Source organism: Lygodium microphyllum, chromosome 7, assembly GCF_053477565.2.
Source record: "Lygodium microphyllum isolate KBCC chromosome 7, Lygodium_microphyllum_v1.1.10, whole genome shotgun sequence".
NCBI lineage: Eukaryota > Viridiplantae > Streptophyta > Polypodiopsida > Schizaeales > Lygodiaceae > Lygodium > Lygodium microphyllum.
Window position 1 is genome coordinate 111,918,938 of NC_141141.1, and position 12,897 is coordinate 111,931,834.

The 12,897-nt window shown below is 41.0% G+C and overlaps 1 pseudogene; it reads left to right on the forward strand.

Moving 5' to 3' along the window:
• Nucleotides 1-6,390: 6,390 nt before the first annotated feature.
• Nucleotides 6,391-9,513, forward strand: LOC148033839 (uncharacterized; annotated as a pseudogene).
• The last annotated feature ends 3,384 nt before the right edge of the window (nucleotides 9,514-12,897 follow it).

Sequence of the window (12,897 nt, forward strand, 5' to 3'; positions counted from 1 at the left end):
TCCTTCCATCTTACAATGCGACCATCATCTCTGCTTGTTGGGCGAACATTGCATGGTGTTGTCAGAATAGTGGTACCCTCCAAAATAAAACCCGCATTGATGAGTTTGGTTGTCTCTTTCGCAGAAAAACATGTGACTCCAGCAACCTTTCAAGAAGAGGAGCTGGCCCACAAGACTTTTGAATCTGCTCATCCACTCTAGCTGAATGAATTATACTCGATGGACAAAAGTAGAACATCTACCAACTCTCCTTATCCTTATATTGTCGACTTCCTTTGAAGCAAGGTGCATGAATACCCTTCAGTGGCCCTTTCTTCTTGTCAAGAACGAAAGCTCCACAGCGTTTGACTCTCCCTTGCAAAATTCCCCAGCATGTAGATTGACATTTGGGTGGTGTTCTTCGGATAGCCCATTCTTTCACATCAACCTCACTCTCTTTTGGGGCCCCATGAACGCATGAAGCACCCCATTTTGGTCTTGTAACATGAATAGTAACGTTCTCATATTCTGGCTGATGACTATCTATATCAAGTATAATTTTTGCATCCATATTTCTTCTCTTGCGCATCACACTTTTCAGGACTGTCCTCTAAATTTTGGAGCAACAATATCTTGTTCCTCCAACATTGTTGATGCAAGGTCCACATGAATTTTTTTTGCTCGAACCCCTTCGTCTCCAGACATAAATATTTTCTTAATTTGATTTAAACTCGCTCCAGACCCCTCATGTCTTCCTGTCAAGTAGGCCTTATAATGGGGCACTTTACAAGACTGACATGGCAAGGTCTATAGCTGAAGCAGAGAACGAGCTAACTTGTTGAGCATATCCCAAAGCTGCTCGCATGGATGCATGCTTAGACTCTGAGAGATTAACAATAGGCACAAATGGACCTCCACCCCCTTGTGTCAATGCCCATTTTGCCCAGTGAAATCCCCGCACCTCCCACTAAGATAACCATGTCTCTAATGAATGTAGCTCTGTCTCATGCACATGTCCCAAACTCCAAAATGTAACAAGTTTTTCCTTTGTTGATGCGACTGACACTTCACTTAGTGCATCTCTCCACCATCGACACAAATCCTTATGCTCTTCTTAAAATTGTGGTTTGAGACAAACTCGTGTATGTTCCAGCATGCTCTTTTCCCAATGAAAAGAACATGAGCGTTCCTTGAACAAAATCACATTCCTTTTACCTTTATTGAAAACAGTATGAACTACAAGCCAATTTGCTTGTGCCTCATCAACATCAAACGTGCAAACTATGCACTCTCAAATCCACATTGTTGCAACCTTTCATTCATCAAAGTTCAAAATAAAACCTGTGCACTTGTATTCTCCACTTGAACTCACCTACTGCAATTATAAGCAATTCTTTGACAAAAGGGTGATAAACATGTGCACTCATTGTGGTCCAGCCATTCGTCCTATGCACATGATCAAAGTGGACAAATTGTTTCTCTAATGGTCCACCCGGCCTCATTTGATTAACCAAGTTGATCCCACTTCTTCCAGGACCCCACAGAGGACATCTTAAATACGTGAGGCTCCACATTGCTTGCCAGTTGGCTCGGAAATAAGAGGCTATGAAAGAAAGGGTATCGCCTATTTGTTTTCTCCTTAAGATCTAGTGATGGCTCGAGCCCAAGAACCGATACCTTCACATTTTGACGGGAAATATCCATGGATTTTTGAATCCTAATCAAATACCAAAAGTCAACCATTGCAACATGCGAGTTTCAAAAAAATGTAAACAAAGTTTAGACCTAACCTTTTTCTTTGTACAAGAGGTGTAACTCTTTCCAAAAACTTCTCGACCCCCCAAATCTCCCATATCATGAGTGATATTAGTGTCATCAAAGAGCATGCCCATAATTATATCTTGAGCTACACCTGTCTCAACCTTTTTACACTTTGCATAGAGGTCATGGGAAGCTCTATCTTGCACCAAAGTATGCACAAAAGTCTCATTTGTTTTCGACACCCCAAATGCCACTGGATGCCTGTGACTACCTTGATGGATGACACATCTTGTTGTAGTAGTTCTATTTGTAGGGTAGCAATAATAAATAGAAGACTCACACACAGCCAAGCATTCTGGTAAAGTAGAGCAATGTTGACAAACTAAAGTGCCAGTTTGAGAACTTAAAAACCCAATTCTAGGCACCTGTTTAAGTTTTCCCTTCCATTGAGATTGATTGCTTCCCTTTGTCCACTCATAATATGGGCACTCCAAATTACAACATTTTAGATGCCCCCCCACAAGAACTACACCTAACAACACCATCAAAACATTCCTTTATACATGTGTTATACTCCACCCACACATGACCATCATATCTTTGCTCCATCCCAGCCATTGGCTTACCTTGTGGCGCAATAGGGAGCTCAAAAACAATATCCCCATCGTACTGTGATGGAAGTTCATCAACTTTCCTAACTTCAGATGCATTCATTAAAGCATTGATAAGAGTGCCATTAATAGGAAATCATCTAATTAGAGACAAGATACTAAGAACTTTATTTTCTATGGGTGTCCCTAAACTAGATAGATAGGGTTCAAGGATTGATGGAGTTCCCAAACAGGAAAAAGAGGGATTTTTTTTTACTAATGAGAATATATGCCCATGATCATCTCTACCATGTACAACATCCTCGGAATGTAGAGATAAAGTAGACATAGTGCATTCCCTTGGCATTGTTGCAGTAAGTTTAAATGCATAAATACCATCAGCTAGCTTTATCCTAGGCGCTACACTACTTTGATTCTCCGTTGATAAGTTATTATTACCTAACAAGAAGTACTCTTGAAGCTCTCTCCGTCAAAATAACATCTTCTGAATCAAAACAGACAGATAAAATTTTCAAAGAGCGAAAGCAAAGAATATCAATGACGTGCACCATTCTACTTGCAAGATGCAACTATTGACAAATGTCTGAAAATATATCAAGCAGGCCAAAATCATTCTCCCTTTTCGAGATATGAGTACTGATATTTTCCAGATATGACTGCATTTAAAAATGAATATTTGCACCACTAGTATATGCATTTAATGACTATACTCACCACTAATATACACTTGTACAATCAATTCATAACATTTCAATGCATAATATAAAAATAAAAATAAATACATAAATATACCAATCTCTATCCATAGCTCTCACTCTAACTCTATATATATCATTTTCAAATAGTTGATTAATGAGTACGATGCATTTATTGAATATATTCGCCACTAACTAAAAGCATTCTTTCACATGGTGGCAAGAGGCTAAGGTCATCGTAGTCATCTTCAAGGAGATTCTCCCGTCTCGTGTGTGTGAAGGGCAATGAGATGTTTGTTGTACACAATCACCCTTAGGCCCCATACTCACCAAGATCAAGAAAGCCTAAGCCTAAGCACCAGGTGTGAAGCTGCCTTTAGGCACTTATTACCAATCTGCCCTTAATCCTCTAATTTTGGTTTGAACTTTTCGTTTGAACATAGGTGAACAAGTGAAATAAGCAAGAAAGGTTGATATTGGCAGCAAGGAGGAACCGAAAATGCAGGTCTTTGTCAAAGCAACAAACCCGGAGTTGGGGAAGCAAACAGGTGTGTACTGGTTTATGTTCTGCATTAATTTATCTTGGTAAGTTAATAATGTGCATAAGAAAGGAGCGAAAATGCAGGAGCTTCTTGCCACCAAGGGCAAGAAAGCCCATACTATGTTGGCGTATGGGATTTCTTGCCCTTGGTGGCAATAAGGAAAGGGATGTTGTGATGTTTTTAGAAAAGAGGAAAAGACTCTTGTGTGGCTTGGAATGCTTGTGTGATGTGTATGAGGGTTCGTCAATGGGTTAGTCTGTAGAGGATAATGTGTGCAATGTCTGCCAAGGGCTTCAAAGGGATGTTGTGATGTTTTCAAAAAAGAGGAAAAGACTCATGTGTGGCTTGGAATGCTCTATGTGATGTGTACGAGGGTCCTTGGTCAGTCTGCAAAGGATAATGTGTGCAATGTCCGCTTGCCACCAAGGGCAAGAAAGCCCATATACTAGCATATGGGCTTTCTTGCCCTTGGTCCTTAATGACTCCCTCCCTCTTTCCCCTTTTTTTTAACCCGCACACACACACTTCTTTTACCTTCCACATGGATTAGAAGTGCCATCTTAAATGAGACAGGCCTCCTGACAAACACACCTAAGCTGCACAAAGCTTACTTAGCTCAAAACAGGACCCCTACTACTCTTACACGCATACCTAATCGCATAGCATATTCCTCGGTGGGTCAATAATGGACCCCTATTTCTCTTACATGCATACCTAATTGGATAGCATATTCTCAAAACTGCAGGGTCATCTCCTGCCAACACCTCTTTGCTCTTCTTCTTTCACCTCCGCTAAGCCTATGCTTGCTCTTTTCTCAGCTGTAGGGCGGCCTGATTGTTTCCCTCTTCTCGCACCCCGGTTGTTGCTGCAGGCATCCTGTGCTCCCTGTGCCCTGGTCAAGACCTCGGTATGCCCCGCCTTCCTCTTTCGCAAACCCCTTCTGCACTACTGCCACACGCTAAGTGAGCTATGGCCCCTTCTTCTCTATGTTATGCACTCCCCTTAGCTCCTTCCCACCAAGGGCAAGAAAGCCCATATGCTAGCGTATGGGCTTTCTTGCCCTTGGTGGCAAGGGGCTAAGGTCTTGTTGCCCTGTGTGTGTGTGTATTGGTTAGTAGAGCGAGCGGGCATTCGTGGGCAAAGCGTGGGACAACAGTGTGAGAGTGTGATGATGAGTAGCATGAGCAAGAGAGGCGTGTGCGTGTGTGAGCTGCTAAGCTTAGAGGCAGCATGCGTGTAGGAGTTGTGTGTGTGTGTGTGTAAGAGGCCAAGCGCGCGCGCGTGTGTGTATGGTGATGAGAGAGAGAGAGAGAGAGAGAGAGAGAGAGAGAGAGATGTGTGTGTGTGTGTGTGTGTGTGTGTGTGTGTGTGTGTGTGTACTAAGAGAAGAGTGGTGTGAGGCTCAAGGTGTATGTAAGAGAGTGCGGGTGTGTTGATCCAACTAGACTCATTGAAGTCTCCTTGCTTGCTGGCTTTCTTTGCATGAATGAGTAAGTTCCTCTCAAAACACAATGCACATGTGATCTTTCTCATTAAATGCATATGTATTAAATTTTTGTTTTTTTGGGAAGCTTGAAAGAGCATGCAGTCATAGTCACAAATTTGAAGGATACATTAGTCACTGCTACAAATATTTGTGACTGTAACATTAAATCCTATTTGCGAGAGCAAAACCTACTAATGTGGCTAAAACCTTGTAAGCCAAAAAGAATCTTGAATCAAAAACTTCACCCCCATGGTATCTGCTGGCTAGAGAGGATTTGGCCCAGCTTGTTTACCAGGTAGATATATATTTGGGGTCTTTCTTGTTATGAGAGGATTAGAAAGTATGGTATGCAATGATTTCTCCAAAATTTTGTAGGTTGAGTTTCAAAAGGAAGTAAGGACCAAAGTAGTTGAAGTGACAAAAGGTCAAAATGCGGAGGAGAGGGATTTAAAAGAAAAGGAGATCTCCACTGAGTTGCGAGGAAAGTACTCAACTTAGAGAAATTGAGAGCTGTCTTTGAAAGGTGTAGGTTGTACCACCTCTCGTTGAACCCCTTAAAGTGCCACTTCTGGGTGAAACACAGATGCATCTGAGGGCACGTAGTGTCAAGGAACGACATTGCCACTGACTTCTCTAAAGTCAGGTGACTTTTCTAAAGTCAGAGTCATTGTTAACTTACCGCCACCTGATAACTACAAAGAAGTTAAACATAGAGTTTAGAGTGTAAGAGTTTTTCACTTTTCTTGCTTTCACTTTTCTTGCTTTATCTCTATGCTTCATAGAAAAAAATTGTCTTCTCTTTGTATGTTTTCGTGCCTTTCATTATTTCTATCATTGTAGGTGGTTGTCTAGGGAACCATTGCTAGACATGATAGAAAAGAATGCACTTCGTTCTTTGGAGCAAGAGATAAGAATAGTAGCTACCAAAGAGCATCCAATTAATTTTCTTGATGAGCCATCTCTTCATGTTTACTTCGCATCCATACAATACAAGGGAAAAAAACATATTTTTGGCAATGTTAAGAAAATTGGTGCTAAAGAAAAGTCCAAAAAAAAAGAGGATCAACCTATTCAGTCCCATCTTGATGCAATCGCTTGTCGGTTGCTCTATTGGTTGGTGCTTGTCGGTTGCTCTATTGGTTGGTTTTCTATTTTAATGCCTTTTGTTTGACATTCGAGTATGTAGTTTGTGTTGGCTTGGATAAATTATCTTTGAATATTCCGGGTATTTTTTGCACTTGAGGGACCTCAAGCTGCTTGTTGATTTGCCCAAGGCTTGTAAAACATGGGTGGATATCACTAGCAAAGAGTCCACTATGTATGGGGAGAATATGAATGCTCTCTCACCATTTGAGATTGAGACATGCCCTTGGTGGACTTTGCCCCATGTATTGCCAAGTGAGAAAGCTAAGTTTGAGGAATGGAAAAAATCAAAGGGAAAGGGTGCAAGTGGTGGCTGTCTGAGACAAGGTAAAGTGGCTTCCACAATTGTCTCCTCTCTTTCCTTAAGCTTTACTTTTCTAACAAAGAAGTGGTTTTGAAGGTTATCAAATAAGGGGTAAGGAAACACAAAGGGGTGAGCATGCTCAAAGAGGCAAGCAAGCTCAAATTAGTGAGACATAGAGTACATGTGACTTTTACTTATTTCACTTTGCATATTCATGTCTCATGCAACTTAGAGAAGGCTAGCTCTCTATGTTGGATACTTTATATACATGAATCCTTGTAAAATAAAGATTTATGTTTCTTTGTTTGTTTTGTTTTAGATCGTGAAATTTTTATTGATGACAATTCACCACCACTTGATGTTGGTATGCATGGTGGCTTTCATAGTGATATGCTTCTTTTTATGGATATACGCAAGTCAATTGTTTTGTATGTTATGATTGTTGTTCATTCATTATACTTGCCGTGACTATTTGGGTCCATCCTCATGTCCTAGACCACCATCCCAAAAAGAATACATGCCACTCTTTTCCATACAAGGGGGGGACTTCTTTGGATCACTCTATCTTTTCATTTGGATGTGGAGATTATATTTCTATGGGTAAGGATTTTGCATCCTCTATTAGAAATGAGGATTATTCAAAGATCCATACATTTTTTTCTAAAATCAATAAATTGGGGGTGGAGTATAAGAAAAGAAAAAGACGGTTGCATGGGTCACTGACTTTGTGCTCTTGGATCTTCCCATGGACTCTATGCATGGATGAGACGATGTTCTATTGTGGAACAAGGTCGGCATGGACTTGGAGTGGCAGCAACTTGTTTGGCAGACTCAGGATGGGTTGTTTGTCTTGCCTCCATTTTAGGTGATTCTTTGAGTCAGAAATATGTAAATAGGATTGTTAGGTACTTATGAATAAGATTGTTTGGTAATTGTCAATGCTTAAAATGTATTTCTTTTTGTCAGGGGACTCTCCTTCGTGGGTGGAGAAATATGCCCTATGGTGTGAGCTGGAGATTGTGCATAGATTCATAGTTGAGGACTTGGCCTTCATGGATGAGGTTATGATTGAGGGTATTGCCATAGAGGTATTTGACATGCTTATTGTACACTTGGTTTTATTGGTGCTTTGTTGTTCTTGATTAGTTTGTGACATGTCTCTATTTTTTGTCATTATTGTGGGACAGATGGATGCCTTCTACTTTTACATGCTATGACGTCGAGGCTACATGGCCTCTTTACATCTTCAGGAGAGTGCCACATTATGACATGATCATGGTGTGCAGTTCTCGCCGCATGTCATTCGTCACTATTTGCCAAATACTGTGAGGGTATTGGAGGCTGGCGAGGAGGCACATTTGAGTTCAGGTGTGCAACGGAGTGTCAGATTTGTGCGATGCTTTCTAGAGGCTCTTTGTCCTCTTGGAGGATTGGATTTGGAGATCGGTAGTGGTACATCCCCTTTGATGTGTGCATGCATCGCATCTAACTTCCCTTGTTATTCTTTTGGTAGTGACCCTAACATTGTTGGTCACATTCTACAACCTTTGGCAGCGGGACCTTCTATAGGTACTAGAGAGAAATCCAGCTTAGATTAGCAGATTTTAGAGAGTAAGCCAGTGGATGATGCATATGGATAGCCTTTTGATTAGTATGGTTACTACTATTGACTTGTCTTTTGTCATGGTTTGTCAAGGTTACTACTATTGACTTATTTAGGACATTATATGCACTCTAGGATGATATGCTTTTGTGTGTGAGTTTTTGCCATGTGCTTTGAAATGTTAATGAAATGCAATTTATAAAATTCTTATTGTAGTGTACTACCATGTTATGTGGAGGAAGTTGCAAGGGAGATGAGCAAGGATGCCTCCTATGATACAATCAAGACAAAAACCAACAAAGGGAGAAGATTGGGATGTTGTTTTGTAGATGACGAGTGTGGAGAAGAGAGGGCTCGAAGTGTATTGAGATTTTGGTGTTGTGTTAAGACAATGACTATTGTGCTAAGACAATGAGTATTGTATGGGTTGGTTTGAAAAATTTGATAACCTCTAGTCTTTTAATCTCTACCATATGGTTTAATTATCAAATTTGAGCATGCATGGAGTGTTTTTTTGTCACTTCAAGTTGTGGTGTTGTAAGTAAGGTTTGAGAGTTTTCAATAAACAATTAGTGTAGATAAGAGGTGTGATTTTGGTTCTATAGTGGTTGAATTCTATTACTTCTCTTCATGTTGCTCTTTTTTATTGCTTCGCTCGGTCTTTGCATGCTCAGTTTCTATCTCTGCTCGGTTCATGCATGCTTGGTTTAAAGTTAAACTATTATATCTCTTTTCAAGGAGTTTAACTCATTGTCAAGTAAGGCCATAGAAAAAAGGTCAAATTATGGCAAATAAGGCTTGAGTGCTGACGCCTACGCCCATACAACAATGCCTTCCTGCAAATTCACGCCATCATACTCCATTGTTTTCTTCATCTCTTTTCATTTCTGATTTGTAGCAGGTCATAGGTGATGTTACCATGGTGAAGACAAGGCAAAGCTTCTTTTGAAAAGAGGGCGAGAGCAGCCGAGGGCTGTTTATGAGCATGATGAGGGCTGGGTTCAACTTTCTGCAATTTTGCCCCATAGAGTAGGCAGTGCAGTATTGCCTTATAAGGCATTTTCTTACTTTTTCTCAGCCTTATGCAGTTTTACAATAGTCCTTTATGTCTGAGAATATGGAAGTATTGATACATGAGAAAGACATGTTGTTGCAAGAGAAGTTTAATGCTTTACAGACTAAGTATCATAGGATTGTGGATATGGTTGATGGATTGCAACATGCTAAGCAACTTCATAGTGTTGAAAATCGACATGTGGATGTAGTTGATGTGGTCAGAGTGATATTAGTGTTGTTTTGTAGGATCTTAACCAAGAGGTTAAGATTAGGGATCTTATAGTGGATAAGATTCATGATATGGATGTTTTACCTTTTGGACTGCGTGAGTAGCATGTTCAAGAGCATTCAGTTATTTACTGATTGCCATGATGCTCATGAGCCTCCTAGCTCATGAGTGATTTTGATGTTCCAACTGCTAGACTTTGTTTTTGTCTTTGTCCATCATACTTATTTCATATTTGATATGTATGCCTCTAGGATTATGCCTTTGTGTTTTGTTTTGAATGTCTCTTGAGGGGCTTATGCAATTGCAGTAGAGGGCTATAAGTACCCTACTAGAGAGGCTCTACTTATGGTTTTTCTCTGTGGCTTACTTTACAGTGAAAGGCTATGAGTAAGGCATAATTTTTTTCATTAGATATGTCGGGTTTTGGATAAGGCATTTTGATTTCATACATCATGTAAGGGTTCGAGTCATGGCTGTGCTAGGGGATGTACCATCTGTTAGTCATTGGATTGACACTACATTTATCCCTAGAATGGTGTATTACCTTAATCATTGTTATTTCATGTGTGAAGCAGCCTTTATATGTCTTATGAAGTTCACTACCTCATGAAGTACAGTTTTTGGGTAGTTGTAAAAATGTGGCCTGATGAGGCATTTTGTGTATTGTTCTCATGGATATGATCATCTCTGATATCTACTTCTGATGTATGATGGATTTACTTCTAAATATGAAGGATTTGGTAGTTGGCGCCATCATTTCTAGTGTATCTGTTCTATTTACAACATGCTTTATGCATTATGATTCTTATTCTCTGACTTGTAGTGCTGAGTAGAGTAGATCTATGTTGTCATATGATTATTTCTAAGTTTCTATGACTTCTGGGCATGATATGGAGTATTTTCTTCATGAAGTATTCTCTGTTGTTTTATGCATTTTGCATAGAAAGGGCAGCAACACACATGGCTATGGAGGATGGAGCTGAAAGGAGGAGGCTTGAGGTTTCTTGAGCTAGCATCTCGAATTGTGGAGCTACCAATTGGCTTGAGGGAGGAGGCTACTCATTCAGGCATCAAGGTAAGCTCACTACACCCCCGTACGATTGAAGGTGCGTTGGCTAGGTGAGAGATAGCCATTTGTGCTTTCTTGAAACGCTTGAAGCAATAAGCGGTCCATGGGTCTTGGAAATTGAGCGTGAGATTCCACTACTACCGGGACCAACGGATTCGAGCTTGAGCACTTGCACGCCTTAAATCAAGCGTCGAAGTAGAGTTTCATCCCTGAACCGATGCTTGAGATAGCTAGGAGATTTGGGGCTTTTAATCTCCAAAACAAGTAAGTATTTTGGGTTCTTGATGAGTAGATAAGTAGGAAAAATCCATTTAGTGGTTGGGTGTTGATTTTTGTTGCATTTAGAGTAGGATAGGGGTAAGAAATTGAATCAAAGCAACGTAGGGTTTCTGTTGTAAAATAGGCCAAAACAGGGTAAAATCAGGGGGAAAATGGGCTTCCAATCCATTGACAAGGCATGAGCATTAATGGGGCAACACTTGGGCATTAGGATAAGGGTTTAAGACCCAAGAAAGGGGGTGGAAGACTCATTTTCAATTTCTGTAATACATATTTAAGGCCAGTCGTCTGTTTAGTGCAGGTGCGGTTAATGGTTTCTTGTTTTAGTTTTGTGCTAGACAGGTTCGGAAGAAGAGCTTGGAAGGAGCCTTTGTTGCATGGCAGCTTCTCGTGGCCCTATCCAGGTGATATCTCTCCTTTATGAGTATCGTGTTTTATGCTATATATGTCTGTGTACTTGTAGGGCATTTTTCGTTTCTTATTGGGGACCAGCGTCCAAGGCATGAAGTCCCGAGGTTTAGGTTCAGTATGTTTGAGGGAGGTCTGAGTAGTCGTTGCCTCCTGTAAAGCCATTGCCAGACATCAAAAGACCTATTTTAGCAGGGAGTCCTAGTGACCCTGTTCTGCTAGCCTACTAGGCAGACGTTCTAGGAGTTCTTGTTAGTTGTGAGGTAGTTAGAGAAGCCTGCCAGAAGAAAAATAATGATGATAGGGGAAATAAAACCCTGAATATCTGAAAAGACAATAAATAAATACAAAGGTGTGTAAAAAGGGGTTCTAACCCCTATAAAAATAGAGAAGAAAAGAAAGTGAAATTTATGAGCAGTTGATCATCGCCTTGCGAAGGCCTGGTAGGTTCCTAGGGATGAGTCAGTAGACCTGGGGCTAATGCCTTGTCTTCGTAGGGGTGGCATCTTGCTGGAAAAGAAGAAATTAAGGAAGGTTGGAGCGAAAATAAAAGTGAGCGTAAAAAAAGGATTAAGTGTCGCCTTGCGAGGGCTTGGTAGGTTCTTGGGTACCGAGACAGGACCTGAGACCAATGCCCTGTTCTCCTTGGATTACTATGCTCAGCTCCCTCCTTTTTACATGCCCGAGTATGGAAAAATAAAAATAAAAATCTAAAAGAAGCAATGTGCTAAAAGAAAATACTTCTTGATCAGGCTATAGGAGTCCTTACCTAGTAGGAGCTCCTAGTTGTGTTGTCCTTTGTTAGGTAGGTAGTTGAGACCACCACTTAGGGCAACCTCTTTGATAGTTCTTTTTAGTTTGGCCATGTTGGAGTAGTCGGTTAGTGACTGGCTTCAGACCTTCTATCAGATTATGCTAAGCCTACTTCTTATGGATGTCATGCCTTGGTTTTGTCAGGGGGTATTGAGATATCGAGCTCCACTCGTGATATGCCACGGTGACCGTTGTGCATTTATGTCACCGACTTGTTAGCTGCAAATGTGGTTGGTACACCGCCCATGAATAATAGCTAGATGACAGCTATCCTTATCTACTCTAGTTCGTGGCTCAGTTAGTATGCCACCTTAGTTAGTTGAGTTTGGTTTGAGACCCATATATAGGGTTCTTCTATTTCTTTGTACTAGAGTTCTTTTTGGGTTACACAACTAAGAAGAGGAAAACTATTTTCAGCCTCCACCTGTGAGTGTATTCCCCCATTGTGTAAGTGAGAAAGCTACAAGTGAGACTCCTTCCTTCTCTCCCACAATCTTGACATGGTATCAGAGCCTGGTTCGTGGTAAGGGGAGCTCAAGAAAGCAAACCAAGTTCGCGGCGTTCTAGTAAGAGGACCAGTGTTGCTTTCATTTTTCGAGTTTGGGAGCAAGTCTCTGCAGGTAGCACAGCCGGAAAGTGCAAGAGTGCAGTGTCTCAGATTGAGACGCCCTTCGCGGTGAAGCAAGAGGGCACTATATGCTGCGGGCAAAGGGCTTTAGGCCTTAGTTGCCCTATTTTTTTTATTTGAGGCCATTTCGGGGCCTGTTTTGGAGGCGGAAGTTTTTCACACGCACTCAAGAAAAGGCCATGTTTTTGCTGTGCGACACTATTCTACAGGTCGGTGAAAAGTTACTGTAGAAATTGCATCGTATGTCTGTGCGCAGAGACATTGGGAGTTACAGAATCATCCTTGTTGCCT